General features: G+C 35.5%; 1 long non-coding RNA gene across 1 annotated transcript; it reads right to left on the bottom strand.

Annotated features, from left to right (window-relative positions):
* Positions 1–503: 503 nt before the first annotated feature.
* Positions 504–6,228, bottom strand: LOC139160964 (uncharacterized). Its single transcript, XR_011558049.1, has 3 exons — positions 5,936–6,228; positions 4,002–4,185; positions 504–1,643 (listed from the first exon to the last, which is right to left on the bottom strand). It is a non-coding gene; the product is annotated as an uncharacterized lncRNA (long non-coding RNA).
* Between the last annotated feature and the right edge of the window lie 1,364 nt (positions 6,229–7,592).

The raw sequence follows: 7,592 nt of genomic DNA, 5'->3' as shown, positions 1-7,592 counted from the left end.
CCTGGCATGAGACCAGGTTATTTGAGGCACTGTCTCACTCCAATGGGATTAACCTACCCTATCATGCCAGCAGAAGAGGCCTTTTCCAGACTCCATTGTCAATTTCAGCTAGCAGGTCAGAGAGAAGAGCCTTATCTTCCATATGCTCCAACCCTCTGGAATATCCTACCTCCTGAGATGAGAGCCACCTCCACCTTTCTGGGCTCCTCAAAGAGTCTTAAAAGTTTGCTCTGTCATTTGCGTTGAGACATTGAGATGGGAGATGGGAGTGCGCTATGCTGGATATGGTTGGAGGAGTAAGAAGACTATCATCCACTTCTGTATCATACATGGTCTTCGTTTTAATCTTTTATTTATTTGTTGTTAAACTTAATTTTAGTGTTTTTGATGCTTTTATGTCTATGTGTTTAATTTGTTGTAAACCACCCAGAGTCAATATAATAGTGAAATAAACAGCATATCAATTTAATAAATAAATAAAATAACTACAACAACTAAGAAGGCAATGCCAAAACACTTTTATATTGTTATTAAGAAAAATAATATGTAGGCATATTTACATAGTCATCAAGAGTTGAATTCAGCCTGAAATAAACTTTACCTCTAATTCTCTCTATGGAACATTAAGTGCTGCTGCTTAATCACCCCCCCCCAAAAAAAAAAAATCTATTATCCAAATACTGTAACTTGAATTTTGAGGTCTTTTATATAAATGTGATGTTTTGTCACCCGAGTACTGAAATTTTCCACTCAGGACAGGGCTGTATATCACTCATAGTAAATACCAAAGTCACATTTAAGTAAGATGAATTAGACAAGTGTTACTTTAACATTTTTGAAATACAAGTGAGAAAAATTCTTTCTGTCACATCTGAACATTTTAATTGTGATTACATGCTGTGTTCTACATTTGTGGCTCAGGCTTAAACTCATTTACTTCATTTTATGTGATCATTCAATGACATAAGGGAAAGAGGGGGAGTATAGGGTCAAAGTACATCAGAAAGCGAATGGATCAGTGACTTATGAAACTATTAAGTAACTATGCAGTTGATTTTAACCCAGTTTTGTCCAGTTATATGGGCTGAGTTCAAACTGGTTAATCCCTTGGAAATGTTTAGGGTCTTTGTAATGTTGAGGTTTGCTAAGTATTACATCCACAGCTGGTCCAGAATATAGCAACATGGGCCGTATTGAACATATCATGGAACATTACATTGTTGTGTGAGATGCAGGGGAACCTTGTAGCCTCAGGTGAATTCTGGAGACTGACCAGGTTACTTTGGTATTGCCTATCCCTGGTGGTTTCTGCTGCCTCATCAGATCTGGAAGAGATGCTGTATATTTCATGGAGAAATAATATCGTAAACAAGGTCTTAGGAAAAATATTTTGTCTATCATGGTGCTGCTTTGCAGAGTAGCCTTCTCCAGGGAATATGGACATCCCTGATCCTGTTTCTATTTCAGAGGTCTTTTAAGATATAACTATTTCCCCCAAGCATTAAGGCCAAATTGATAACTTATTAGACCCTTGTGTATATGTCATTCTGGAAAGGAGATAAAAGTCTTCACTTTTTTTTCTTCAATAGATTGAATATCTATCATTCAGAATTCCACTGGATTGGATGGGCAGCCGTATAAATCTGATTAATAAATAAAATAAATAAACCTTTATCAAATCACTGACAGAAGAAAAAGAACAATCATGTTTTTCATTCCCCTTCTGTTCCCCACTTCAATAGTTTTACCATCAATAGGCTTTAAATATCATTATTTTATTTCTACCATATTTGTAATCATGAGATTGTTTGTAAGATAATTTTGCATTAAGATATTCATGATAACAAGGTCAGCCAATGCATAGGCATAGCAACTTAGTCAGCCAATGGGAGTTAAACACTTCTGAGTCTGTGCAGATAATTGAAACTGAAAACTTAAGCTTAAGGCTCGGCATGGCTCAGTCCACTCTGTACTCTTGCCCACTCTGCTCTCTGTCCACTCTGAACTCTGAGCTAAAAGCTTGTCTGTTTCTAAAAATGAAACTGTTACAACTGTTGCTACATTAAATAATTAATCTACCTATGGTATTGAACATATACAGTATTATTACATTTATAAAGAAGTTATTGAATCCAGCTGAATCAGTCATCTGTGTGTGCTTCTGGAAATTGATTTTTATGCAACAAACTGATATTTTGGATAATATTAATTAAACCGTGGTGTAAAGTTTCTAATGTGTACTTTAAAGCTTCATTATTCAATAAGCAAAATCAATGTTCTTCTCATATTGTGATATTCATAGCAAAAGTATTATGCTTTTGCCATATTAGCATAAGGGCATAGTGCTTTTACATTACTAATACAATATAGCTTTTCTGTTAATGATTTAGAGTTCTGGATTTTTCTAAAAATAATAAATCATGTTCTGACAACTAAATTACTACCTACAGTTTTCATTCTTTATTTAAGAATGTAATAATGAGCTAAGTTTTAGCTATCTGCTTAAATCTTGAGAGATATTTATTTATTTATTTATTCATTCATTCATTCATTCATTCATTCATTCAAAAATGTGTATGACTGCCAAAGTCTCCCCAAAATCTCTGAAGATATGTAATTCTCATGAAATTTCAATGATATGAATTTCATGGTGAGATCTGAGGTGAGAACACCAGAATTTCATGAGATCTCATTTACAGAAAGCTTTTGAGACATGACAATATTGCCAACCTTTCGCTGTTTTAAATTTTATTTGGGAAGCACAGATGATGTTTGAGTGGAATGGCAAGTTCACTCTCTATGCTGAGATTTAGTCTATAAATGAATATCCCAAACTGGCATGAAGAAAATATGGTAACATTTCCTCTTGTAGATGTATTCCTCAGGCAAGCAGCATTTGAAAATCATTTATGTCTGTATCATGTTTGCATTGGCCAGTGTTGGTTTTTGTGGGAAAAAAAGCATGCTTTAAATTTCATCTTCGAAAGCCACTTTTTCATAGATTATAATACCAGGAAAGTGTCTTTTGAAACACAGCCTGTTTTTCATGAAATCAAATTTGCTGTTCCAACATGGCTTTAACTACAAAGGCTAGGCTCAGGAATTGCTCCACATTCTTATAACATCTACTCTGACCTTGCAAGCTTATGAATAAATCCAATATAACTGGAGAAAAAAGAGCAGAGCCCTCAGCAGGCAGTTTGTATCAGTTAACTATTAGTGCTTGATCTCTGAAACACTGGACTTCCTTTGGACCTTCCGTATTCCCTTCCCCTTTCAGAAAAATCTAGCTTTAGACCTGGAGAGAGAATAGGTTTGGATGTTATTCCAAGTGGGTCATGGCCTCAGCCATAATAAGAAGCATTAAAGGATCAGTTAGCTGTTGGTTTAAAAAAAAAACTCATTTGGAGTCATTGTCCATTAATGGTCTTTCAAAAGGAAGCATTTTCTTGTATTTGTCCCTCACAGACTGTGAGCTTCTTAATGTAAGATGACCATGAGGCACATCAAACGTTGTGTTCCGCAGATAGCCAAAGGCCTGTGCCCGGAAATAAGTTTTTGCTTGCTTTAAAATGTAGTTGTCTTTAAGCTCACCTTAGGTGCATTTACATTTCATTTATCTAAGTGCAACCTGAGACATTTTCCAGAAGCAATTAAATTGCATTTAAGAGGTTCCATTGAATCACTCAGGGCCTTATTTGTCTTTGAGTACAAATCTTGACCATTTATTAGTTCATGTAAGAATTTTCCTGTATTTTCCTGTTCAGTTAATTGCATTTCAGTAGCTTTAAAGCTGAGGTGATGAGATGGGAAACCAAAGTTAAGCAAACACATAAAATATTAAAGACTAATCACATCTTCCTGTTTAAATCTAACTTAAATCAGCTTCCGTTTGTGTATTTAAGGATAAAGGTAATACACCTGGGTTCATCTGGTCTGGAAGTTAGATTTACATTTCTTACCACTCTGGGTATTTACATTAGTTAGAAGCAGTGAAGTACCTGCAATTTAATAATGTGAAGTTTCAGCCTCAGGATGTGATAAGCACAAGTGGTGCTTCATTTCTGAAATAATCGGGAACATTCAACTGAACACTGAACCACTTCTGTCCATCTTTTTCTGGTCAAGATCCATACACAGGAAACATTATTTTTCTGAGATGTGCCATAAAAATAACATGGGTTTCTGAAAATGACATATAAAAAGAAACATAACAGATTCTTTTCAAAACCAGTTACATTGTATATAATGTTTTCTAAAAGTTTCTATTAAAAACCTCTCCATGTAGCAAAACATGAAAAAATTGCTTTGCAAAGAAGTTGTTTAGGAATTTGTACTACAAATATTTGCATTACTTTATACACATATACACCAAAGGCAAATTTCTTGTGTGTCCAATTAGACTTGACCAATAAAGAATTCTATTCTATAGAAAATATGAAATGAAAATGGGGTCGCTTTTAAAATTAAATTGAAGAAAATGCATTTTAAAAGCCAGACAGGCCTTATAATATGAAAGTGAATTGGAGTTACAATGATGCATGCTTTCCTAATTTTGCTCATATAAAAGAGGAAGCAAAGCATTCTTCATCAATCAAACCTTATACATTTACGATTATAGTATATAAGAAATTATATTAAAGCCCAAGTAATCCCTCATGTAAACTTTTGTGAGCTTAAGTGTGTGGTTGTGGTTGTGTAGACAGAAAGAAGAAAAAAGAAAGAAGGGAGGGAGGAAGAAAGGGAAAAAGAAGGGAGGGAGGAGGGAGGGAAGGAAGGAAGGAAGGAAGATGGTGGTTGTGGAGATATGACTCTAAAGCAGGTAACTAAACTAAGCATAACAGGATTTTTTTAGATTATTAAGATAGTGAACCTACCATGCTGATGCTTGATGGTACCATACAAGAGAAATAATTCAAAAATGGCTTTGTTGATATAATATCTCAGTCTGACCATGAAGGCTTTAGATGTATGGGTATGATTCGGTAATTCTGCTATCATATTCAAACTGCTGCCTTTGACTAATTTCTTGCCTTTATGTATAGCACTGCACAGCAAGAGCAGGCCTTAAGGCATGAGAAAACCTTGTACTTGGGTTCTGTTGTGATGTAATGTTTTCCTTCCTTTCAGTGGCTCAATAAGAAGATTGACTGGATATATTTTGGACACACATTTCTCATACTTTTCCTTGACATATTCTTTTTCAAAAGACTCTTGCTTTTTCAAGATTGATTGCCAAGATACCAATTGAACCTTTCATACAATTATGTATGGCAATTCTACTCTTAATAAGTACCTTTCCTTCTTTCCCTGATAACCTCTATTGGACCCCATGTTTCTTGCACTGCTTGTCATGTCTGATTGTGTATGTTTTAACCCTTGGGTATAGTGCCCTCCTTCCCTCTCCCCCTCCTCTCTCTGTACAGCATAAGGAAGTAACTTTTGGGGATTGATATGGAAGAGAACATTTCCCCCCTCTTATATTAAAAAAACCAAAATTGTATTTTCTTCTCAGTGCATTACTTTCAATGCTTAAATCTTCAAAAAAATTCTGTAATGTAGAATATTCATTTTATCATATTGGAATGGTTTTGCACTTTAACAACAAGTTCAAATGCCGAAAGAATGCATGAATCATACCCCGGAGACAATGTAGTTAGGTCAATGTTTAAAGAAGAAGCAGGACAAAATAGGCCACAGAATTTGTTTGTTAATGTTTACCTACCAAGGCACCATTGTAATTATCATCTGAGGGAAAGCTTTTCTGAAGGAAAAATGGTAGTTTTTGAAAACGCATCTATAGTATACTTGATCATTAGCAGTTAGCCTGCACAAAACAAACTTACGGTACTTGGGTATTCTGTCCAGCATTTTAAGGATTTGAACATTTCCTTCAAATGAAATGCAGATCTGACTTGAGGCAAGAGACCCTTACCTTGGTTTTTAGTAGAACCACATTTATCTCTCGTTCACACTGGATATTTTTGCTTTTATGCTTGAAAAACAGAAAGAGATCTGATTTAAATCATTCTTGGGCTCATGGTGATGTTTGAATCTTTATTTATACAGGGTCCCATAGATTGAGAAAATATTTTCTTTGGCTTGCAGAGCTGACCTGAGTTATATTTCTGGACCTCCACTTTGGCTTGCTAACCTGCACCGAGTTATATTCCCATTAAGAGAGCTGCTGAAATGTGCTCAACTGGATAAGGACTACATCCACTATCCTTTTCTCTGGGTTAATTTCTATTTATACCTCTGTGTTTCACTTAAAATTTCTTCAAAGCTAATACCGTATTTTTCTGAGTATAAGACACACCTTTTTTTCTCCCTAAAAGAGGCTGAAAATTCAGGTATGTGTTATACTCTGAATGCAGCTTTTTTCGAAGCTTTTTTTCTCAGCCCTAACTAGGTCTAATAATGTTCCCAGCTCTTATCTTGCAGGTTTTTTCATTGTTACTGTCTGCGAAGAATGTTTTCCAAGCTCTAAGTCTTTGCAAAGTTTTTTCATTACTCTAACTTGCTCCAAGTAAGTTTCTTTCCAGCCCTAACCAGTGTTCCCATCTCTTACCGGCTTGCAAGATCTTTCATTGTTGCTCTCTGCTAAGAATTTTTTACAAGCCCTAAGTCTTTGCAGGTTTTTCCCCATTGCTCTAACTTGCTCCAAATGTTTCTTTCCAGCCCTAACCAGGTGCTCACAATGTTCCCAGCTCTTACCGGCTTGCAAGACCATTCATTGATACTCTCTGCTAGGAATGTTTTCCAGGCCCCTAAGTCTTTGCAGTTTTTCCCCCCATTGCTCTACTTGCTCAGAATTTTTCTTTCCATCCCTAACCAGGTTCTAACAATTTTCCTAGCTCTTACTGGCTTGCAAGCTCTTTCATTGTTACTCTCTACAAATAAGTTTTTGGTTTTTTTTTAAAAAAAAACCCTTACCAGGGGATAAAATAATATGCTGAAACTGACCGGATTAAGGATGCTAGCCAGTTGAATATCTGGTAAGCAGATTATTTTCCCTATTTTCCTCCCCCAAAACTAAGGTGCGTCTTATACTCCGAAAAATATGGTAATTCTTTTCTGATATCACTAGCAGCAAGTTCATATAAGCTGATGCCCTGCTTGTGCAACTGATATTTTATTACAAAAATGTATTGATATTTTAAAATTAAAACTAACTCATATTGAATAGCATAAATAATAATTGAGTAGTGGGCAGCAGTTAAACAATGACTAAAAGTTTTGAACGGCACAATGTAAAAGAATATTGAGACTCTAGAAGAGTGCAGAGAATAGCAATAAAGATTATTAGGGAATTGGAGGCTAAAACATATAAAGAACAGTTGCAGGAACTGGGTATGTCTAGTTTAATGAAAAGGAGGACTAGGAGAGACATGCCTAAGCAGGGGGTTGGACTACAAGACCTCCAAGGTCCCTTCTGACTCTGTTATTCTAGTCTATTCAATTCGATTGTATCCTATCATTATTTAGCAATTCTGAAAATTCCTGCCAAAATGGGAAGAGCTCAGGACAACTCCTGAAAAGCAGAACTGCTAAAGCTTAGAACAAAAAGATGGTTCCATTGTTAATAATAG

The sequence above is a fragment of the Erythrolamprus reginae genome, chromosome 2 (genome assembly GCF_031021105.1).
Source record: "Erythrolamprus reginae isolate rEryReg1 chromosome 2, rEryReg1.hap1, whole genome shotgun sequence".
NCBI lineage: Eukaryota > Metazoa > Chordata > Lepidosauria > Squamata > Dipsadidae > Erythrolamprus > Erythrolamprus reginae.
Note: the sequence above shows the minus strand (reverse complement) of the source record. Positions and strands in the feature narration are given on the sequence as shown.